General features: G+C 40.0%; 1 long non-coding RNA gene across 2 annotated transcripts in view; it reads right to left on the reverse strand.

The window, feature by feature from the left end:
- The window catches only part of LOC138988953 (uncharacterized), a 153,030-nt gene that overhangs the window by 65,815 nt on the left and 61,682 nt on the right, over positions 1 to 25,533 (reverse strand). The gene's annotated exons all lie outside the window — the stretch shown is intronic.

Genomic DNA, 25,533 nt, shown 5'->3' on the forward strand with positions numbered 1-25,533 from the left:
ACCATTACAAGAGCTGAGTATGGTTATCTGTAGGTAGCAGGACTGGGAGGGTAAGAAAGATGGGACAGACTGATGCTATTCTTTACTAGTAAGCCTTCTTAGTGGAACTTTTATATTCTGCATATGTATTATTTCATTAAAAAGTAAAATAGTCAATATATATGAAGAAGAAATATAGATGGTCAACAGGTACATGAAAAGATGTTCACTACTGCTAATTACTACAGAAATACAAATCGAAACTACAATGAGGTACCAACTCACACTGGTCAACGACCATCATTAAAATGTTTACAAATAACAAATGCTAGAAAGGATGTGGAGAAAAGGGAACCCTCATACACAGTTGACTGGAATGTAAGTTGGTGCAGCCATGGTGGAAACAGTATAGAGATTCCTCTGAAAACTAAAAATAGAGTTATTGTATGCTCTAACAATCTTATCTCTGGACAAAACTATAATTCAAAAAGATACATGTACCCCAATGTTCATAGCAGCACTGTTCACAATCATCAAGGCATGGAAACAACCTAAATGACCATCGACAGATGAATGGATAAAGAAGATGTGGTCCATATATACACTGCGATACTACTCAGCCATATAAAGAATGAAATAATGCCATTTGCAAGCAACATGGATGCAAACAGAGATTATCATACTAAGTGAAGTAAGTCAGAAAGAGAAAGGCAAATACCATATGATATCACTTACATGTGGACTCTGAAATATGACACAAATGAATCTATATACAAAAGAGAAATAGATGCATGGATGTACAGAACAGATCTGTTATTGCCAAGGGCAAGAGCTTAGGAAAGAGATGGAGTGAGAGGCTGGGGTTAGCGGATGTAAGCCGTAATATACAGAATGGATATACAACAACGCCCTACTGGGTAGCATAGCTGCTGCTGCTGCTAAGTCACTTCAGTCATGTCCGACTCTGTGTGACCCCACAGACGGGGCGCCCACCAGGCTCCTCTGTCCAATTACCCTATTATAATTCATAATGGAAAAGAATATTTAAAAAAGAATGTATATATAACTGAATCACTTTGCTATACAGCAGAAATTAACACAACACTAAAGTAAATATACTTCCAATAAAAATACTGATTAAAGAAAAGTCAAAAGATATGAACTGGAAAAATCAAAATAAATTTGAAAGGTTAATAATAAGCATCTACAAGGATGTAAAATTTCAATAAAGAATCAAGTATTCAAACTTAAAGAAGAAATTTTTTCACATATTCAACTGGCAACAATTTACAAAATTTACAATATCAAGAGTTTTAAAGAGGCAGAAAAGTGAAGACTCCCACAAAATGCTGGTAGAAGTATATAAATTAGCCCACTTTTTCTGGAGAGAAAAAAATAGCAGTTCACATCAAAACTTAAAACATGACCCTGATCCAGCAAATCTGCTTCCATGGAAATCATGAGAAAACTTTTCAAAAATATATACAGAAAGACATTTATTAAAGCATTGTTTACAATGTAAAATTCCAAATTTTACATCTGTGTTTTAGCCAACCTGAATGATACAGATTAGGGTCTGCCTTCTGGCTATAAACCACACAAACATACACATACACACATATGTGTGTATACACATGGGAAAAAAGACACATATACACATACATACAGGAGAAAAATCACCAAGTGCTACTCCCTTTTTCTAAATATGGACTTGCCTTAAAAATGTGTCTGTGTTTGACCACTCTTAAGCCTTTAGTTACAAGAGGAGCAACCCCACGTCCAAGGAGCGGTGGCTGCGCGGGCACAAGAGGGCCGAGAGGAGCTACTCCACGTTCAAGGTCAGGAGGGGCGGCCGTGAGGAGATAGCCCTGGTCCAAGGTAAGAAGCAGCGGCTGTGCTTTGCTGGAGCAGCCGTGAAGAGATACCCCACATCCAAGGTAAGAGAAACCCAAGTAAGACAGTAGGTGTTGCCAGAGGGCATCAGAGGGCAGACACACTGAAACCATAATCACAGAAAACTAGTCAATCTAATCACACGAACCACAGCCTTGTCTAATTCAATAAAACTAAGCCATGCCGTGTGGGCCCACCCAAGATGGGTGGGTCATGGTGGAGAGGTCTGACAGAATGTGGGCCACTGGAGAAGGGAATGACAAACCACTTTAGTATTTTTGCCTTGAGGACCCCATGAACAGTATGAAAAGGCAAAATAATAGGATACTGAAAGAGGAACTCCCCAGGTCGGTAGGTGCCCAATATGCTACTGGAGATCAGTGGAGAAATAACTCCAGAAAGAATGAAGGGATGGAGCCAAAGCAAAAACAATACCCAGTTGTGGATGTGACTGGTGATAGAAGCAAGGTCCAATGCTGTAAAGGGCAATATTGCATAAGAACCTGGAATGTCAGGTCCATGAATCAAGGCAAATTGGAAGTGGTCAAACAGGAGATGGCAACAGTGAATGTCGAGATTCTAGGAATCAGCGAACTAAAATGGACTGGATTGGGTGAATTTAACTCAGATGACCGTTATATCTACTACTGTGGGCAGGAATCCCTTAGAAGAAATGGAGTAGCCATCATGGTCAACAAAAGAATCTGAAATGCAGTACTTTGGATGAAATCTCAAAAATGACAGAATGATCTCTGTTTGTTTCCAAGGCAAACCATTCAATATCACAGTAATCCAAGTCTATGCCCCAACCAGTAACGCTAAAGAAGCTGAAGTTGAACGGTTCTATGAAGACCTACAAGACCTTTTAGAACTAACACCCAAAAAAGATGTCCTTTTCATTATAGGGGACTGGAATGCAAAAGTAGGAAGTCAAGAAACACCTGGAGTAACAGGCAAATTTGGCCTTGGAATACGGAATAAGGCAGGGCAAAGGTTAATAGAGTTTTGCCAACAGAACGCACTGTTCATAGCAAACACCCTCTTCCAACAACACAAGAGAAGACTCTACACATGGACATCACCAGATGGTCAACACCGAAATCAGACTGATTATATTCTTTGCAGCCAAAGATGGAGAAGCTCTATTCAGTCAGCAAAAACAAGACCGGGAGCTGACTGTGGCTCAGATCATGAACTCCTTATTGCCAAATTCAGACTTAAACTGAAGAAAGTAGGGAAAACCACTAGATCATTTAGGTATGACCTAAATCAAATCCCTTATGATTAGACAGTGGAAGTGAGAAATAGATTTAAGGGACTAGATCTGATAGATAGAGTGCCTGATGAACTATGGATGGAGGTTCGTGACACTGTACAGGAGACAGGGATTGAGACCATCCCCATGGAAAAGAAATGCAAAAAAGCAAAATGGCTGTCTGGGAAGGCCTTACAAGTAGCTGTGAAAAGAAGAGAAGTGAAAAGCAAAGGAGAAAAGGAAAGATATAAGCATCTGAATGCAGAGTTCCAAAGAATAGCAAGAAGAGATAAGAAAGCTTTCCTCAGCAATCAATGCAAAGAAATAGAGGAAAACAACAGAATGGGAAAGACTAGAGATCTGTTCAAGAAAATTAGAGATACCAAAGGAACATTTCATGCAAAGATGGGCTCGATAAAGGACAGAAATGGTATGGACCTAACAGAAGCAGAAGATATTAATAAGAGGTGGCAAGAATACACAGGAAAACTGTACAAAAAAAGATCTTCATGACCAAGATAATCACAACGGGGTGATCACTCACTAGGGCCAAATATCCTGGATGTGAAGTCAAGTGGGCCTTAGAAAGCATCACTACGAACAAAGCTAGTGGAGGTGATGGAATTCCAGTTGAGCTATTTCAAATCCTGGAAGATGATGCTGTGAAAGTGCTGCACTCAACATGCCAGGAAATTTGGAAAACTCAGCAGTGGCCACAGGACTGGAAAAGGTCAGTTTTCATTCCAATCCCAAAGAAAGGCAATGCCAAAGAATGCTCAAACTACTGCACAATTGCACTCATCTCACATGCTAGTAAAGTAATGCTCAAAATTCTCCAAGCCAGGCTTCAGCAATATGTGAACTGTGAACTTCCAGATGTTCAAGCTGGTTTTAGAAAAGGCAGAGGAACCAGAGATCAAATTGCCAACATCCGCTGGATCATGGAAAAGGCAAGAGAGTTCCAGAAAAACATCTATTTCTGCTTTATTGACTATGCCAAAGCCTTTGACTGTGTGGATCACAATAAACTGTGGACAATTCTTCAAGAGATGGGAATACCAGACCACCTTGATCTGCCTCTTGAGAAACCTATATGCAGTTCAGGAAGCAACAGTTAGAACTGGACATGGAACAACAGACTGGTTCCAAATAGGAAAAGGAGTATGTCAAGGCTGTATATTGTCACCCTGTTTATTTAACTTCTATGCAGAGTACATCATGAGAAATGCTGGGCTGGAAGAAGCACAAGCTGGAATCAAGATTGCTGGGAGAAATATCAATAACCTCAGATATGCAAATGACACCACCCTTATGGCAGAAAGTGAAGAGGAACTAAAAAGCCTCTTGATGAAGGTGAAAGTGGAGAGTGAAAAAGTTGGCTTAAAGCTCAACATTCAGAAAACGAAGATCATGGCATCTGGTCCCATCACTTCATGGGCAATAGATGGGGAAACAGTGGAAACAGTGTCAGACTTTATTTTTCTGGGCTCCAAAATCACTGCAGATGGTGATTGCAGCCATGAAATTAAAAGATGCTTACTCCTTGGAAGGAAAGTTATGACCAACCTAGATAGCATATTGAAGAGCAGAGACATTAATTTGCTACCAAAGGTCTGTCTAGTCAAGGCTATGGTTTTTCCAGTGGTCATGTATGGATGTGAAAGTTGGACTGTGAAGAAAGCTGAGCACCGAAGAATTGATGCTTTTGAGCTGTGGTGTTGGAGAAGACTCTTTAGAGTCCCATGGACTGCAAGGGGATCCAACCAGTCCATTGTAAAGGAGATCAGTCCTGGGTGTTCATTGGAAGGACTGATGCTGAAGCTGAAGCTCAAGTACTTTGGCCACCTCATGCGAAGAGTTGACTCATTGGAAAAGACTCTGATGCTGGGAGGGATTGGGGGCAGGAGGAGAAGGGACGACAGAGGATGAGAGGGCTGGATGGCATCACTGACTCGATGGATGCGAGTTTGAGTGAATTCCAGGAGTTGGTGATGGACAGGGAGGCCTGGTGTGCTGAGATTCATGGGGTCGCAAAGAGTCGGACACGACAGAGCGACTGAACTGAACTGAAGCCTTTAGTTAATTTTTATATTTTACTTTGAAGTTTATATTTATCTGCAGAATTAGTTTTACATGAGCTTATTTGGCCCCTACTGGGAAGAAAACCCCTAGGATTATAGACAGTTTTCACTTCCACAAAGGTTTTTTCTTTTTTTCCAGAAGATGTAATTGCCAAGCACAGCTCAAGGAAATTTAGTTTCCCAGATTTTCAATCCTTCTCTTGGAACATATTCGGGGGGTGTTTCCTACAAAAGTTTTTGCCAGTAACTAGCCTAGTTAGCTTCAAGCATACCCCGAAAACTACACCTGAAGTCATATTGAGCAACCTAACAATGGTACTGGGGGGACCATAGCGCCCAGAAACCAATTAGGGTAGAGGTAAGCAAGAGATTTTCTGCAACTGGCTAATGGTGACCATAAACAGAGACTCTGATGCTGGCCCCCCAATTTCTTCTTGAATTTGAACAAGGATCAATGACTAGCAGGACTAATCTGAGCCCTGGATGGCTTTCGCATTTGCATTACCTCATGCTGAGCAACAATCGCTCATCTATGACTCCCTGGCACAAGAAAATATGATACTTTGTAGCTACAAGGTATTTGTTAGAATCCCTATGTTCCTTTTCATATTAAAAGGACATGAGAACTTACCTGTTTTCACCCAGCATTTAACTCATCAGAAACCCACAGTCCAAAATAGGAAAGACCCACCCAAGACAACATAGGAAGAGCTAGAGCTGCAGTTAAGAGTGCAGTTGAGCTGACATTCATTCTTGCAACTCTCAGCTACACAGTGTTTCAGAGACACTGCTATGTGGTGAGTCCCTAATCTTTCTTAAGTTTAGGCTTTAATATTCTGAGTGAAAGAAAATAGTCTGCTCGGTGATGTGATCACGATCTCTTGGAATTCAGCAGTAAGACAGTGCGATCAGTGCATTTAATGGCTGGCTGTTCCAAAATCAGGTTGGCAAGTAAGGGCATGTAGTCTGTCTTGTAATTCTTCTCTCCTCACTTCCCCACCTCCTTCCTTCCCCTTACCACTGCTGCGGCCCCATATTCTCTCTCCATGTGTGTGTTCCATAGAATTCAGTTGCAAAAGGACTACTCAAGATATCAAATAGCAAAAAGGAACTGGCCAGGCCAAAGTCAGGTCAAGCCTGAATGATAAACTTCTTTCTCTGTGAACTGTTTGGTTTTTTTATATGTAATCATTTCAATTATTCACTTGCTGCTGCTGCTGCTAAGTCACTTCAGTCATGTCCGACTCTGTGTGACCCCATAGACAGCAGCCCACCAGGCTCCCCTGTCCCTGGGATTCTCCCGGCAAGAACACTGGAGTGGGTTGCCATTTCCTTCTCCAATGCATGAAAGTGAAAGTGAAGTCATTCAGTTGTGTCTGACTCTTCACGACCCCATGGACTGCAGCCCACCAGGCTCCTCCGTTCATGGGTTTTCCAGGCAAGAGTACTGGAGTGGGGTGCCATTACCTTCTCCAGAATTCACTTGCTATCTAACAATAGATAACATGTTCTTACTCATCAGCCTTCCTCACGCTACAGGACAGGGAACCAAGACACTTGCTTTGAAGAAAAAGCTTCTTCGTGTTCAGAAATCTCTCCTTAAGACTTAGCTACCAACTCAGGCAAACCTGGTGGACTATCAAAGACCTCAGTATGGAAAAGTCAGAGTAAATGTAGTTCACATTATGAGTTTGGGGCAGGAAAAAAAAAAAAACCTGCCTGTCTTCAGTAGTCTGTAAGATCTCTCTTGTCTCCAAGCGGGAGAGATTCCTCAGGTGTTACCCACTTTATCATAGCATTCCTCATCTCTCCTTTTATCTTATGCCCTTCTCCTCTTTCCAGGATCATAAATCAACAGAGACGGGTCTTCATTCTTCTTTCAAAGAGACAAGGGGAAGTCTAGACTTCTCCTATTCCACGACAAAGTGAACAAGCTGAAAAATTTAGCTACCTGCTTCTCAGGTAAAAAGTGGAACTATTTCAAAGCCCAAGTGGGCAATCTGTAGCCAGAAGCCTCTGCAGCACCAGTCCAAGGTCTGTTCTGAATTCCTGTCTACTGCAACACCAGGAAGGGAGCACACGTAGGAAAATGGCAGACTGGTACAAGAGACGCCAGATTCCGGAGAGGGATCACAGTCAAATCCAAGAGTGTGTGACAGCTGAAATTGTCCATGATTTACAAATTGCTGACGGCAGCGGCCTTGCCATAAGGAGCAAAGGCCAAAGGGAAGGCTTGCTGCCCACTGCTGGCATTAGGTTTCTGTCTAGAGGAGGAGAAGACAGCAGAAGACTGAAGAACATTTGGAACTAATTAGTGGGACTAAGGAAATTTGAAGCTAAGAGGTGGGGGTGGGATCAGGGTTGCATTATTCCTTAAAACAAGAAGTGGTTGATCAGCTTCACTAAGGGCTCTGCTTCTCCTTATCTGTCTTATCCTCCCCATAACTTAAACATAGCTGATTAAAGCACAGCCTCATCTTTCAGCTTCCTGCAATATTAAGGATCTTATCTGCAAAATAATACAACTTTAGAAAAGGAAAGGAATCAGCAGATTATTACAGTTTTCCACAAGGATGGTCTGGATCTGGGAATGTGGGAGATGTCAGGCAAAGAACAGAACTTTAGAGTCAGACAGACATGAGCTCAAATATTTGCTCGACTGCTCACAAGTTACGTGACTCTGAGAGAGTGAAGTACTTCCACTGAGCTTCTGTTTTCCCATCGATGAGAGTCAGTCAATACCACTTCCTTCACATGGCTGATGTGAGGATAATATGAGATCAAATATGAATCCCCCCACTCCACCAGCACAGAACTGAGCTCATTAAATAGAATGCCTTTTCTTTATGCCTCATAAAAATTACAAATACAATACAAATCATTTTTATCCATCTGACATGTCAGAAATCAAGTTATACAACAGAGCCACAGTACTTAAAACAGTCTGGTGCTATTTTTAGAAGAGGCACATAGATCAATGGTATAGACTGGGAATTCCCCCAAATTGTCTTATTAATGGGCAGAAATAAATTCAAGTTGAATACAGATTTGGGAAAGCAAGACTAATTTTGTGCCAAGATAATCAAGGACAATACAGACCCTGGAGCTGGGAACACTTTCTTAAAATCAGTTATGTAACAAAAATAGAAATAAAAAATAATAGAAATTTGAATTCCAACTAAAGACAAAGACAGGAGAGAATCTGAGAGAAAATAGTCACAGTTGTAAAATACTGAGATATAGAACAGACCAAGGATAAGATTCTGAAGCTTTCAAATAATCCTTAAATATCTGTGAAAATGTCAAAAAGTCAATGAAAATATGACTTAAATGATATGAACAGGTAATCATAGACAATAAAATCAGAATTGAAAATGAAAAATGGCTCTGCTTCATCATGAATGAGAAAACATAAATTAAAATAACAATGAATCACCATTCTGCTACTGGTTTGGCAAAGATTTTTGATAGCATCAATTGTAGACAAGCAAGGGATGGGGGTCAGGGGAGAAGTAGAGAGTCAAACATAGCTGCTCAGGACCTTGAAATGGTACAATAAATCTGAAGGGCAAAATGGTGGTATATATTAAATTACTCACCCTTGGCCCCCAGCAATTTCTTGCTACATACCAGTCTTGGACAAAGACATACACATACATACAAAATATCTGATGCAATATGGCATATAATATGAAAAAATTAGAAATATTTAACCACAAAGGAAAGGACTGATACAATCCCATAAACACAAATAATTCCTAAAAATGTTCAAAGAATAAAGTAGATTCCACATATCAACATGGATCACTCGCAAAAATATCCAGAACCCAATATTTCATATTTTGCCAGATATAGAGATATGTTTGAAAATTACAAAGAGAAACTCTTCATCAGGCAAATTTATCACACACTATGCTCTTAGTATTAATGGGAGGACATTAGTATGGGGATATGAGTTATCAGGAGGCCATGGTTTAATCTGTAATTTAAGTTATAACTGGTATATTTATTGTTTGTGTAAATTTTAAAATAAATATGTGCAGACACTGAAGAAAGATATGGCACAAATATTCCAACAATGTTGACAGTGACCTATTTTGAGGGGAATGAGGAAGGAGTATGGGTGATTTTTTTCTTTATACATCCCTATAATTAAAAATAAAATTTTCCAAAGAGGACAATAATCATCATTATTGAGTGATATTCATAAAACCTGAGGTTATGGCATGAGATAACAAGCTCAACTTATTCAGAATAAACATTCTTGCCCTGTCTCACAAACATGATCTTATTTAATTCTTATATTAATCTATGAAATAGATATTATTATTATCTGCTGATAGATAAGGAAATTGAGTTCCCAAGAAGGTAGGCAATTTGCCCAAGTTCACACAACTGCAGAGGCACAGAGTTGACAGCCCAATATGTGTCTTTGGATACCAAAGTTAATACTTTTCCCACCATACTAGAGCTATCTCAATGCCAATGTTATATGCTACCTAAAGGAAAAAAAAGCTATAAAGCTAGTTTTTTGTTTTTTTTTTTTTTTTTTACAAATTGTAAAGCTGTTTCACTGCTAAATAAACTTGAAATTTAAGAAAGTGATGAATTAAACAAGCTTTTAAAATATGCAGACATTTTATGGACATATATGCATTTAAATACAGAAGCTAAATCAAACTATTTTAGGGAATAATATTACTGGTCCCAAGTAAGGCAGCTGTGTAGAAAATCCATTTGCAAAAAAAATAAATAAATAAAAAGAAAAATCCTTTGTTCAAATATAATATTCTAATGTGGTGTGATACAGCAGCATGGAGTTCCACAGAATCAGTTGTTAGCTAGAACCGTATTAGCAGGATCCCAACTCAAACAAGCCTAAAATGATGAGAATTTATTGCCTTACATAACTACTTTCAGGCATGTTTGCATCCAGGGGTTCAAAAAATGTTCTGAGACATCTCTGTCTCTCTCCCCACCCTCTCTTCCCCTCTTCTCTTTGTCGTCTTTATTTTTCAGTGTACTCTAGGCAAGTGGTCATATATATTTTTCAAGTTCTCCAAGTTCCCACGGATATACTATCATGCAACCTCAAGAGGAAAAGATATCCTCTTTCCCTCAGTGTGAGTCCCTGAGGAATAAATCTTCCATATCATAAGAGTCTCTATAACTAGTAGGATTGGTCCATCCTGGGTCTTTTTTTTTTTTTCACCATCCTCTCAGGAAAAAATGGATTTAACCCCACTCAAACCAAAGGTATTGAATTGGTTTTTAATAAAATGGGTCAATGGAGGTTAACTGAAGGGATTCTGGGCAGACAAAGAATATATGACCACGACTCAGTTGCAGCTTTGTCAGTGTTACGTCTGTGACCCCTGGAAAGCCAGTAGACTGACCTATGGAAGAGGGGAGACCTCATAATTTTCTCCTGAAGATTAAACAATAGTTGGAGAGAAAATGGGCCTAAGACAGCATCTGGCAGATACAAAGTATCTTATAAAGTTTGTTTCCTAATTGATTCATCAAAGGCCAGGTGGTTCTGAACTACTTGTATCAGTCACCTCATCCCGGAGACTTTATCAGTCAGCAAGTCCAACTGAACAATAGAGCGTTCCTATCAAATGTGAAAGAGAATTGCAAGCCCATCCCAAGGTATCCTTTGTAAGTCAATGGAAAGCTGGGGGACTGTATGACCTGGCAGTCATGACCACCACAATAATGAAAACTATGGTAACTACCAACTACCTCATGCCAACCACATGCCAGGTAGTCTGTTAAATGTTTAACACGCACTTTCACAGGCAATCTTCCCCATAACTAACGAAGTTGATATTACTATCATTTCCATTTCACAGATGAAGAAACAGATGTGGTGAGGCCAAGTAATTTGCCCAAGTCAAGTGAGTGACAAGGCTTGGAGCCCCATTTGGTAGTGTCTGACTCAGGAGCCTGAGCTCTTAACCATGCATTGTTCTGTCTCCTGCTGCCCTGCGCGGCCTCATAATACCCTGAGGAGAAGGCTCAACATGAAACAGCGTTTGGCTGCATTCCAATCAGTCAACACATTCATCACTAGATGCACAAAGAAAGCAGGTAGGTTGGATTCCCTGTACTGAACACAGCAATTCAGGCCAGCGCAGGCGCTGACCTCTAACTCGATCTGGAGATTTAGCATCTCCATCTTGAAGACTTGACTAACATCTCAGCTGCTGTATTTAATGGAACCTTTTGTTGATGGGGTCAAGAAGGGATCAAAGAGAATTTATCTTTTTAGTTTCTTTTCCTTTCATTGAAAAAAAAAAATTTAACCATAATGGTTCTGGCGTTATTTCTTATTGGCAAAATTGTGGAGCTGTGTACTGAATCAGAGAAGTGCTGGGACTCCGGGCACAGATGGCTTTAATTATTTGGGCAGCCATTGACAGATGTGACGGTCTAGGTTTCTGCAGCCTTGGACAGGTGTAAGCTATAGGATTTACCCACAGGGAGTTGTGGAAAGCCAGAATTGGAGAGAGCCCTGTGATGGCCCTTTATTTTGTCTTAATCCACCCCTAGGTACATAGTTATCATATTTCTTTGCCTCAAGGCATGGTCAAGTCAGTCAAAACCATCAAACCAAGTTTGTGTGCAGAAAGAAAATCTCAAAGAGAGAAATACACTGTCAGCAATTGGCCCCAAACTCCTTTCACTGTTTTTACTCAGAAGCCCTTCTTCTCTTTTATTATGTCTTCATAATCAAAAGGATAGATGTATGTCCCTCCTTCTGGATCAAAACAAGCATGTTTACTTTTCCAATTCTAGTCCGCACCAATAATTTCCAAAAAATTGAATGTCAGCCTGTAAAAGCCTTCATCATTTTCATTTTGTTCAGTAAATTTATTGAGGAAGTTAGAGAGAGCAGGAAGAAAAAGCAGACATAGTCCTCGCTCTTAGGAGCTGGCATTAGAAGGGAGTTTTCAGATCTTTGAGCTGATAAGCATAAGAAAGCCAGCACTTACCACATCATAGCACCATTCTAGGCTCTGAGCATGCACTGGTGATCAAAATAGACCTTTTCCCCATGGAGCTTCCATTTTGACTTGGGACGTGGACCATTAATCCCCCCTCCCCATCTCTCTCTCATGTATTTGTATCCATACATGAATGGATGGATATATATGCATACACGGTGTGTGTGTGTGTGTGTGTGTGTGTATTAGAGGGGATGGATACAGTACACTACTTGTTATAACACACTGTATCTAAGGAATTATGAGTGGCTGTGTAGAGGAGTTCAAAAAAAGCTCTGCAGAGGAAAAGATATTTAAACTGGGCTGAGTATGAGAGAAATCACCAGGCAGAGAAGTGCTACACTTTGCTTGAAAAAGCAGAGTTTGACTTACCTAAGCTGAACTGTGTCTCCCCAAAATCCTATTGGAAAGGTCCCAACCTCCCAGGACCTCAAAATGTACTGTATTTGGAAATCAGATCTTTAAAGAAGCAATTAAGTTAAAATTAGACCATAGAGTAGGGGCCTAGTTCAATGTGACTGGCATCCTTATAGAAAAGAGAGAGATGCCAGGGAAACTGAGCACAAGGAAAAGGCCAGGTGGGACGCGGTAACAAGGCAGCTATCTTCAAGCCAAGGAGAGAGGCTTCAGGAGAAAAGCAACCAACCAGCCCTGCAGGCACCCTGATCTTGGATTTCCAGTCTCTAGAACCATGAGAAAATAAATTCCTGTTGTTTAAGCTACCCAGTCTATAGCCTTTTGTTACAGCAGCTCTACAAAACTAGCAGATGTGCCTCCTGTTCAGATGTGAAGGAGAACAGTGTCTATACCTAATGTAGAAGAAGCCTTCCAAAAATAATTACTGAATTAAAATGTCTGAGAGTTAATGCAGCTGACCCACACTGAGCACCGATCTAATTTAATCCAGCAACGGTCTGCTGTGGATATTATCATTCCTGTTTCATCTATGAGGAAACTGAGGCTTGATGAAGTTAACGGAGGCATCTAGTGTCACTTGGCGGAGAAGGCAATGGCATCCCACTCCAGTACTCTTGCCTGGAAAATCCCATGGACAGAGGAGCCTGGTGGGCTGCAGTCCATGGGGTCGCAAAGAGTCGGACATGACTGGGCAACTTAACTTTCACTTTTCACTTTCATGCATTGAAGAAGGAAATGGCAACACACTCCAGTGTTCTTGCCTGGAGAATCCCGGGGATGAGGGAGCCTGGTGGGCTGCTGTCTATGGGGTCGCACAGAGTCGGACACGACTGAAGCGACTTAGCAGCAGTAGCCCAGCAGTGTCACTTGGCTGGTAAGTGAGCATGTATCCGAGCCCAGTCTGAGTTGACAGCAAGAGCTCATCACTGGAGCTCCAGGAATGGAAGGAGATGGTAAAGAAGGAGAGGAAAGGCTAACTCATGGAGGGCCTTGATTGCAGCCATGAGGCTGAATTATCAGGGAACCAGAAAGCTAAATCAGTACCCAGAAAACCTCTGATGCAATTACCTGTTCTTTACTCAGATTGACTCTCAAGGTAATCACAATTTACACACACAGCTCATCACCCTGTACCTGAGGTAGACAAGGCCCTCCCAACCACTCATCTCCTCCCTTGTGAAAACACACGCATGCACACATACTCTCTCTCACACACACACACTCTCCCAAACTCCTCAGACAATACAACTTTTTAAAAAGTCCTTTGAAGAATGCCTTAACGGATTTGAATCAATAATCTCCTCAGATCCTAAACTGGTGCTCCCCAGTTTGCTTTTTAATGATATCTCCCAACTCGGCAATCACAACTGCTCTTACTGCTAGCTCCTAGCTGTTGTACTGTTCTTCCCTTGGCCCATAACGCATGTGTGTTTTTTTCTTAAAGAAAGAAACAGACATGGAATTAAGTCTTGACGTCCCATGTGCTTCATTATCCTGCCTTGTTGGGAATGTGTGAAACATACAGTGTGAGTTTTCATAAGGAGCAGAAAAGGATCAAAGGAACCTACTTTACTAAAGGTTTCTCTGTTCCGTTTCTCCCCCACTTTTATAAAAACTGAGGTTTGGGTGATTCAAATCACACTAGGTAGTTGAGCTGATAAGATAGGGGAGGAGAGACCTCCAGCAGTAGTTTTTATTTCAAGAAAAGAAAACTTTTAAACTCATGAAATGTTCTTAGGTGTCTTTGATTTTTTTTTTTTTCAGTTGAATTGAAAACCTGGAATTAGAAGACGTTTTCAAAAAAATATGCTTGATGTTAACCCTAGGTAGTTACATAAATAGAGTGAATTGAAGGAAGTTACACAGCCCAAAGATTACATTTTGCTATGCCGCTGAGATTTTTACATACCCAAAACTTTAAAACTTAAAATGGGCAACTTAAATTTACATTCTTTACTGGAAATATACGTGTGTGTGTGTGTGTGTGTATATATATATATATATATTTCTTGATAATAACGTTTTCATATTGCTCTTCTGCAAAACTTTAAAGTGCTTGTTCCTAGCAGACATTAAACAACAGTCCTTGGATGGGGAGGATTTGGATAAATTGCCCTGAGATGAGATATAATATGAAATATAAAGTTCATGGGAAAACAAATCTCCTCATTTAATCCTATCTCTGCAATACAGAGGGATCTTGGTTTCTTCTTTTTCATTTGTCAAACATTTAAATGTATTGACTTATAATATTATAATAGTTTGGGGTGATATTAATATTTTCATAGATTACACACTACAAAGTTATTACAGTATTACTGACTATATTCCCTGTGCGTACGTGACATCCCTGTGACTTACTTATAACTGATACTTTTCTCCCCTTAAATTTTGGATGTCCCTAGGCTATTTGGGTTTCTGAAGACAAGAATGGAACCCACAAGCTTTCAAACTGAATTGAAAGCAACACATTTATAATGATAATTCATTAGAATCTGGTTTATATGCCTAAAACATAAAGTCTAAAAGACATTTTCCTTGCTAATACTTTAAAAAAAAAAAAGGCCTTTCAAAATCCAACTTTGCTGAATAAAAATCTGTTTCCTCTTTTCTTTAATTTTGCAGCTACTACTGTGGCATCATTTTCACCAAAAAAAGGTTCTAAATATTTGCAGATTCATGTCTTTGATGTGTATCAGCAGATACTCTTTTTGTGAGTGACATTAGTGAAATGATTTAAATTTAAAATGAAAGCCCAGTGAAAAATATTTGGGTAGAAAAAGGTCATATAATCACTGCCCTTAACAGATTTTTGTTGTATTATCATTATTTTATGCATACTTGAAAAAGCTATAATCAGACTATGCCCACAATGTTTGTATCTTGATTCTATTGCTTAAAGTGATTAAAATCTTTCACATTAAAATAAGACATTTTATTCTCTTTATTAAGTATAACTTAAACTCAATGACTCTGCATTCAAATGGGTATATCTTCCCTTTTCTCCTTTGCCTTTTGCTTCTCTTCTTTTCACAGTTATTTTTAAGGCCTCTTCAGACAACCATTTTGCCTTTTTGCATTTCTTTTTCTTGGGGGTGGTCTTGATCACTGCCTCCTGTGCAGTGTCACAAACCTCCATCCATAGTTCTTCAGGCACTCTGTTTATCAGATTTAATCCCTTGAATCTATTTGTCACTTCCACTGTATAATCATAAGGGATTTGATTTAGGTCATACCTGAATGGTCTAGTGGTTTTCCCTACTTTCTTCAATTTAAGTCTGAATTTTGCAATAAGGAGTTCATAATCTGAGCCACAGTCAGCTCCAGGTCTTGTTTTTGCTGACAGTATAGAGCTTCTCCATCTTTGTCTGCAAAGAATACAATCAATCTGATTTCGGTATTGACCATCTGGTGATGTCCATGTGTTGAGTCTTCTCTTGTGTTGTTGGAAGAGGATGTTTGCTATGACCAGTGCGTTCTGTTGGCAAAACTCTATCAGCCTTTGCCCCGCTTCATTCTGTACTCCAAGGAAATAAAGGAAAAAGAAATAGAGGAAAACAATAGAATGGGAAAGACTAGAGAACTCTTCAAGAAAATTAGAGATACCAAGGGAAATTTTCATGCAAAGATGGGCACAATAAAAGATAGAAATGGTATGGACATAACAGAAGCAGAAGATATTAAGAAGAGGTGGCAAGAACACACAGAAGAACTATACAAAAAAGATCTTCACAACCCAGATAATCACGATGGTGTGATCACTCACCTAGAACCAGACATCCTGGAATGTGAACTCAAGTGGGCCTTAGTGGGCACTAAGTGGGCATCACAACAAACAAAGCTAGTGGAGGTGATGGAATTCCAGTTGAGCTATTTCAAATCCTAAAGATGATGCTGTGAAAATGCTACACTCAATATGCCAGCAAATTTGGAAAACTCAGCAGTGGCCACAGGACTGGAAAAGGTCAGTTTTCATTCCAATCTCAAAGAAAGGCAATGACAAAGAATGCTCAAAGTACTATACAATTACACTCATCTCACACACTAGCAAAGCAATGCTCAAAATTCTCCAAGCCAGGCTTCAACAGTACATAAACCGAGAATTTCCAGATGTTCAACCTGGATTTAGAAAAGAGATCAAATTGCCAACATCCATTGGATCATCCGAAAGCCAGACAATTCCAGAGAAACATCTACTTCTGCTTTATTGACTATGCCAAAGCCTTTGACTGTGTGGATCACAACAAACTGTGGAAAATTCTTAAAGAGATGGGAATACCAGACCACCTGACCTGCCTTCTGAGAAATCTGTATGCAGGTCAAGAAGCAACAGTTAGAACTGTAGATGGAACAGACTGGTCCCAAATCAGGAAAGGAGAACGTCAAGGCTGTATATTGCCACCCTGCTTATATTTAACTTATATGCAGAGTACATCATGAGAAATGCTGAATTGGATGAAGCACAAGCTGGAATCAAGATGGCTGGGAGAAATATCAATAATTTCAGATATGCAGATGACACCACACTTATGGCAGAAAGCAAAGAACTTAAGAGCCTCTTGATGAAAGTGAAAGAGGAGAGTGAAAAAGTTGGCTTAAAACTCAACATTCAGAAAACCAAGATCATGGCATCTGTGCCCATCACTTCATGGAAAATAGATAGGGAAACAATGGAAACAGTGACAGACTTTATTTTGGGGGTCTCCAAAATCACTGCAGATGGTGAGTGCAGCCATGAAATTAAAAGACGGCTTGCTCCTTGGAAGATAAGTTATGACCAACCTAGATAGCATATTAAAAAGCAGAGACGTGACTTTGCCAACAAAGGTCCATCTAGTCAAAGCTATGGTTTTTCCAGTAGTCATGTATGGATGTGAGAGTTGGACTATAAAGAAAGTTAAGTGCCAAAGAATTGATGCTTTTGGATGGGGTGTTGGAGAAGACTCTTGAGAGTCCCTTGGACTGTAAGGAGATCCAACCAGTCCATCCTAATGGAAATTGTTCCTGAATATTCATTGGAAAGACTGATGCTGAAGCTGAAACTCCAATACTTTGGTCACCTGATGGGAAGAGCTGACTCATTTGACTCAGCATCCCACCCTGATGCTGGGAAAGATTGAAGGCAGGAGAAGAAGGGGATGACAGAGGATGAGATGGTTGGATGGCATCACTGACTCAATGGACACGAGTTTGAGTAAACTCCAGAGTTGGTGATAGAAAGGGAAGCCTGGTGTGCTGCAGTCCATGGGGTCGCAGAGTCAGACATGACTGAGCGACTGAACTGAACTGATACTCAATGAGTCATCAATATGGGTACACTCATAAAACCATCATCCAAGTCAAGTTACTCAACATTTCACTGATCCTCAAAATTACCCTCTGCTCCTTTATAGTCAATCTTTTCTGCTTCTGACCTCAAATAACCACCAATAAGCTTTCTGTAAGTATGTATTTTTGTATTTTCTAGAACTTCACATGAATGCAATTGTACAGTATGCACATGACTTCAGTGTCTGACCTCTTTCACTCAGCACATGGGTCTTAAGATTTATCCTTACCAGTGTTTGTATCAGAAATTTCATAGTTTTTATTGGTAGATTGCATTCCATTGTGTAACTATTCAACCAATTATTCATTCATTCACCTATGGATAAACATTTGGGTTGTATCCAGTCTGCAGCTATTATTAATAAAGCTGCTCTGAACCTCTCGTACAAGTTACTTTGTGGATGTATGTTATCCTTTTTCTTGGGTAAATAACTATTAATAGAAGTGGAATTGCTGAGTGGTAAGATAAGTGAATATCTAACTTTTAAGAAACTCTCAGCTTATCTTTTAAATTAATTTTATTGAAGTATAGTTGCTTTACAATGCTGTGTTAGTTCCTGCTGTGCAACAACTTATATTAGTTATATGTATACATATATCCACTCTTTTTCAGATTCCCTTCCCATTTAGGTCACCGCAGAGCACTGAGTAGAGTTCCCTGTGCTAGGTAGTAGTTATCTATTAGTTTCCTATTTTATATATAGTAGTGTATATATGTCAATCCTGATCCAATTCATCCCACCCTGCTTCCTGCCTTGGTAACCCTAAGTTTGTCCTCTATAGCTGTGACTCTATTCTGCTTTACAAATAAGTTCACATGTACCATTTTTCTCAATTCCACATATAAGCAATATTATTATTTTTCTCATTTTATTTTCTCATAATATTTTTCTCATTTCCAATTTTTTTAAAAATGACAGTGCAATTTTGCATTTCCTTCAGCAATATATGACAGTTTAATTGCTTCATAGTCTATCCAACATTTGGTATTGTCAGTCCCTTAATATTAGTCTTTCTGAGGCATGTGTAGTGATAGTCCATTGTGGTGTTATTTATATTTCTTGATGACCAGTGATGTTAAGCATATTTTTACATGCTTTATAGACATTTATGTATCTTTTGCATGTGTGACCAAATATTTTATTTAAAAAAAAAATTGGGTTGCTTGCCTCCCTTCTATTGATTTATAAGAGCTTTCATGTATCACAAGTTCTTTCTTACATATATGTATCAGTGAATAGTTTCACTGATCTTTGATGTGCCTTTTGATAATCACTTTAGTGAGTTTCAAAGAGCAGAACTTTTCCATTTTGATAAATTCCAATTTATCATTTTGTCTTAAGTTAGTGCACTTTATGTCCTATGACATCTTTGCTTCAACATTGTAAAGATTTTTCTCCTATTTTTTTTTCTGGAAATCACATAGTTTTCATTTTGAGGTACAGATTTTGAATCCATTTTCGGTTAATTTTGTATATGATATAAGGGTCAAGGTTCAAAATTGCTTTGCCCATTCTGTTTTCTGCAGTTCCATGTAAATTTAAAATCATTTTACTAACCTAATTTTTAAAAAGTCTGCTAGGATTTTGATTAATATTTCATTGAATCTACTGATCAACTTGGAGGATTTACATAATAATAACACTGAAACTTCTGATTCTGAGATAGTACATCTCTCCTTTATTTAACTCATTTAATTATTGTCAGAAACATTTTGTAGGTCTCAGTATGTCAATCTTGAACATACTGTCAATTTTATCCTTAAGCACTTCATGTATATAGTCCATTTGAATTGGGGTATGATATTTCATAGAGCTCAACCATTCTACTATTGTTTACAGAATAGGTTGCTCAGTGTTTATTCTAATACAGTTAATGTGGTAATAAACATTTGTGCATACTTTTTTTGTATTTAAGAGACATTACTAAGTCAAAGGGCAAGAAAAATTTTCAGGTTTCTGATACATATTGAGTAACCACTTTTTTTTTTTTTCTTGAAAAAGAATTACAGAAGTTTTTCCAGATATTCCATTCTTTCCTCCTCTCTAGCCAAAGTGAACAGTCACTATTATATAATCTCCAAAAAAGCAGAGATAGAAAATAATTTTTAAATTCCTTTTAAAGAGAAATAGAACATACCCATTTTTCTCTTACTATATGACTGAACATAAAAAAGACCAAGACAAGCTGTTGCAGGTGATCCTTTTATATGTTAAAATGTATGGATTCTTTCTAATAAGTAACACTTCCTGGTCTTCAGTTTCTTTATTTTCAAAGTAAGATTGTTAAAAGTATCAGTGGTTTTCAAACCCTGCTCTGAAAAACCTCAGGGTTTGGAAAGGGAGGTCTTTGATGAGAGTCTGAGCTGGCCTCCTTTGGGCCCCCAGCAACTTGTCATGCAAAAAAAAATCTTTTTTGTGTCAGTTTTGCATAACACGATTCTTTCTCAAATTTGTTTTAAAATAGGCATCCACTAATAAAAAAAATTTAGAAGACCACTGAACTAAATGGACTCTAAGGTATTTTTTGGTGAAATATTTTGTTTGAAGCTACTTTATCTTCTGGGAGCTTGTGTACATAAGAAACCCTAGGGAAGCTGGGATTCCATGCTACCAAATATATCATAAAACACCCCTAAGGCCCCCCTCTGGTTCACAGGACACAGTGGTTCTGGGAAGATCCCCAAAGAGACTGGAATCAGAATTCAGATTCATATTCAGATTTCTGGGCACCTACTACAAAACGCCTGGTACTCTGACTGCATTCTAATATACATTATCTTATTGAATTCTCAAATGAGATCCATGATATCATCACGATTTTGCAAATGAGGAAATTAGAGCCTAGCTTACTAAGAATGGAGTTGTGACGCAGACCCAGGTCATCTGGCTTTGCATCACCCCAAGGTATCCCAGATTTGTGAACACAGCCTGGTCAGAGTCTGGGCACCAGATGTGGATTGCTAAAATAGCCAAGGGATAGGTCCAGGTGAGAAGCTCAGAGAGTCACAGGAAGAACTCAGGACTGGAACCTGATTTCAGATCCACTCACCTCCTAGAAAACTGACACCAAAGCAGACCACTTGAGACCCTGCTTTTTACTAGCTTTGTGATTTTGAGACCATTTCTTAGCCTCTCTGAGACTCAGTTTCCTCGTACAGGAAAGAAGAGCAGTGAGCCTCATAGAGTATCTGTGAGACCTAAATGAGACGATGAATATGATAATATATAGCTTGAAGTCTGTACAGAGAATGTGTCACACCCAAAGTGCCACATGAGCAGACCACAGACACATCATCAGATACAGCAGCTCTGAATCAACAGAGGAGAAGAGAAGAGTCAGGGCCAGGAAAATAAGATTATTATCGTTTCTAAGCAACCACAGAAAAAGAATAATATAAGGGGCACGTCTCATAAGGGTGCTACACTGGCAACTCACAGAAAGACTCCTTGTCAGGTTTTAAAAGTAGAATACAACTATCAATGACCAGAGAGAGGCTTTTGATGGTTTACAAGTATTCAAAATTCTTCCCAAACACCAACCCTCCCCCCTCACCCCTGCCCCACTCTCCTACTTCGCAAAGTTAGTCAGTGAGGGAGATAAAAAAGATGTTTTCATTTTAATTTTATAAATAATCAAACTGAGGCTATGAGAAAGCTTAGGAAGCTACATATCATCATCCACTTGGGGCTAACTGCCCCCCGGCCGGGCTATAATCTCCCCAAGGCCAGGATCTATATCTTATTTTTCTTATATACCTTCCCAAAGGGTCTTCAGGAAATAGCTATTGAGTGAAATGCATTCGTCTAAGACTTGCTCATTCAGCCATTTTTTCTCGATAGTAGAACCTCAGATTAAATTTCAAGGTCACAGATGCTGTGGATAGCTTCTTTGGATGGTACATATCCATTTAGGAATAACTTATTTTAAATGTCTTGGTGCACTGTCATGTCCCACTGCTAATCCAGTCTTTCTTTTCTTTCTAATCTTTGAATAATGCATGCACTTTTTTTTGAGAAACAGCATAGGAAAAAAAGAACACTGATTGAGGATAAATTTTCATGTGGAAAAAAAAAAACTTTGATGTTAACTCATCGTCCTGATTGGTTTTAAGTTGCAAGGAAAATTAATTGACCTTGGACATAATATGTTTTAAAGCCAGAATGGGTGAAATTTTACTGCCAGCATATTTATCTGAAGTTGAAATGTAACTTGCTGTCTCTAGTATTATCTCTGATTGAAGGCAGGAAGTGTTGTCCCATCTATTAGAAATGTACTTCATCTGGACCCCAAATAAAAATAAGTCAAGTGCAAAGGGACCCATATTTGAACCTTGACGCCTGAGATTTACAAGGTTCCATTATGAATATCACTTAAAACTGCTCTGTGTCTCCAAATAAAATAACCACTTGCCCTCCCTTCTTCCCCAGCTCGTAAAAATTAATATAATGCTGCAGAGGGCTGGCTTCCTCAGAAGAAAAGGCTTGCTAGGTAAATGTTGTGACTCCCCTGCATTCTTAGGACCACGGGTTGTCACTATAAAAGTCATAAAAAGAAGACAGGGAAGACATGTTTTGCTCCCGACAATTTGAGGATTGGGTTTTCCAACCACCTTTGAACCTTTTGATGTTCAAATTCCTCACTGGCAAGCATTCCAAAGCCTTGCAGGGCTCCTGAAATCTGAGAAGTCTTCTCACCAGAGACACACTGAGCTGAGCTGAAGGCTCACAGATGTGGCTGCAGCCTGGCTCCCAGAGCGGGGAGAACCAAAGTAAATGATTTACATGATGGTCTCTCTCTGCTCTGCCCCTCCCAAGGTTCCCTTCTCTTCCAGGCCACCTTCTTTGCTTTTGTGGGGACAGGGCTGGGCAACCAAGAGGGATCTCTCCCCTCCAACACGGTCTGTACATCGCTGGCTGCAGCCCCACCTCGGGAACTGCACTGACAGCCTTTCTTTGACTGTGTCACTCACAGTTGAAGGAGCGTCCAGCCTGGAGATAAATCTCTCACAGCTCGCTCATTCTTCTCCAGGGGGCTGTGAGGAGAATGATCAAGGCAGTGCGACAAGGCTAGTTTGCTTAGTGAACCAGAGAGAGAGGCGGGGAGGCAGGCAGGGAGGACAAAGGGCCTACTTAAATACCTAAGTCCCCTCAGCTCCCTCCTCCTAAGTCATGGCCTTGTTCTTAAAATTTCAACGTCTGTATCTACCAACAGTGACTTCAGGGAAATGGCTGGCAAAGCCAAAAATATCCCCTCAGGAGATGACCCGGCCAGCTTCCTGAAAATAAAGCCCTTGTACATATTTTGAAGACTGTGCCTCTCCACCATAACCGCCAGTTGTTCATCCGATGGAGAGCAAGCCCTGGGACAAACAAAACTGGAACATTAGCAGGACATTATTGGGCTACTGACAGGTGCAAAGAGACAAAAATTAATTTGCTAAGATGCGGACGTCCTGCTGCAGGCCCCAGGCTGGCAGCAATGCTCTCTCTCCAAGAACCCGAAGGTATTTCTGGGGTGGCGGGTCATTTTCCACAAGCCAGGAGGCTTTGTTGGGTTTTTGTGTTGTGCCCCGCATTCACTGTGCATTCCAGGAGCCAGCCCGTCACTACGGCAACTGGTCACTGATCTGGCAGGCCTTTCTCTCTCTTTAATAGACTGTCTGGAAGTAAGGATGCAAGTTCTCTCCTCTCTGAGCCTCGTGGCTCCATCAGGCTGGAAACAACTTTCAGTAGGTGTTCCTAACCCTCAGCACACGCTTTGTAATTGGTTCCACGGCGACCAGTTTCTTACTCTTCCGTGCATGTTCTTTCCATCCTGGCATCAGAATGATCATTTCAAGCTCAGACTTCACAACATTATTCTTCTGCTTAAAAAACTATTCAATGTCTTGGACCAGTGACACGATGGATCTATATACTGGGTTGGCCAAAAATTTCGTTTGGGTTTTTCCTTAAGATCTTACAGAAATCCAAATGAATTGTGTGGCCAACCCAATACTTGGGAGGTCCCCAGAGAGGGGGACCTGCTCCATCATCTTGCATCCTGGCATGATGAGGACTTGGAATCAAAGCCAACCAAAGATGGACATAGCAAGCCAGTGAGAAATAAACCTTTTCTGTTGTCAACCATCAAGGCGTCAAGTGTCACTTCAGCCAAACTCAAGGTAAACTGGGAGAAACTGTAAGGCTTCTCTATAGTCATCTTGTTTGAGACATAAGATGACATTAGGGGAACTATTAAGAACCGATTGTGTCTTCAGGAAGAAATGTTTTTAAACAGTACACTAAGTTCAAACTTGTCCTAGGCCTTCATAGAACTAGTAATTAGAGTAATTGAGCATGATAAACCTGACTCCATCATCAGGATTCAAAACACTTAAGTTTGAGAATTCTGCTATAACTGAGAGAAAGAATGATTTGAAAAACTGAAAAGCAATCCATGATGCGGTTTCCAGGCCAAGGAAAGAGATTTATGTTTTAAGTTTCTACTGTGCACCAAACACTATAGGAACTTTAGACAGATGCATAAACAGATAAAATAGTAAGATAGATAGATAGATAATGGTCTCAGCCTGAGCCCAAAAGTGGGTTCAGACATGTCCAGATGTGTCTGATGAGTATGGGGCAGAAAGCCAGGTGATTTCTTGAAGCAGGGTTTAAGGGAGAGAGCTGAGGGAAGAAGGAGCCACTCAGTGGAGACACCATCATTCTGAGACTAGTGTGGTGACTTTTGGAGTCATTTCCAAGCACAGCCCCCACAGGATTCACCATATCTGAAACAAAGAGGCAGAAGGAAACACCTAACGAACTGTCTTCAAAAAAGCCTGTGAAATGTCAAGTCTCACAATCAAGTCTCATGCAGCCCTGCATGGGCACCCCTGGCAAGGAATGTGACACAGAGCAGGGAGAGGAGCCTTTTCTTTACCTTGCCCTAGAATATCTCACAGGCTCCAGGCACTATTCAGTGTTAGCAGTTGCTGGCCTATGGCTAGTGGCCCTGAGCAAATGCCCTCCTGCGGACATGGCAGCAAACACACCACCAGGGAGGAGATACACGTGGAAACTGCCGTAAACCCTTGAAAAGTGATTAAATGGAGATGAGATCATGTGCACAGAAAAGGTGCAAAGCTATAGAAGCATCTTTACTACTGCTGATGCAACCCCACCATCAATACCAGTCAATTAACATTATGTTTCCAACACCTACTCTATTCAAAGAGAAGCCTGGCGTGCTGCAGTCCATGGGGTTGCAGAGAATCAGACACAACTGAGCAACTGAACAACAACAACATGCTGAATAATAATTCTCCATTTAAAGGGCTAGATCTAAGCCCTCCGTGGCCTGACAATGCTGGAAGACACGCCACCATACCTTATCTCATGCAATCATCACAGTAACTCCATCAGGGAGACTTTATCACCTTTTTATTTTATTTTTATTTTTTTAACTTTATTTTATTTTTAAACTTTACATAATTGTATTAGTTTTGCCAAATATCAAAATGAATCCGCCACAGGTATACACGTGTTCCCCATCCTGAACCCCCCTCCCCCGCCCACACCATCAT

The sequence above is a fragment of the Bos mutus genome, chromosome 8 (genome assembly GCF_027580195.1).
Source record: "Bos mutus isolate GX-2022 chromosome 8, NWIPB_WYAK_1.1, whole genome shotgun sequence".
NCBI classification, from domain to species: domain Eukaryota; kingdom Metazoa; phylum Chordata; class Mammalia; order Artiodactyla; family Bovidae; genus Bos; species Bos mutus.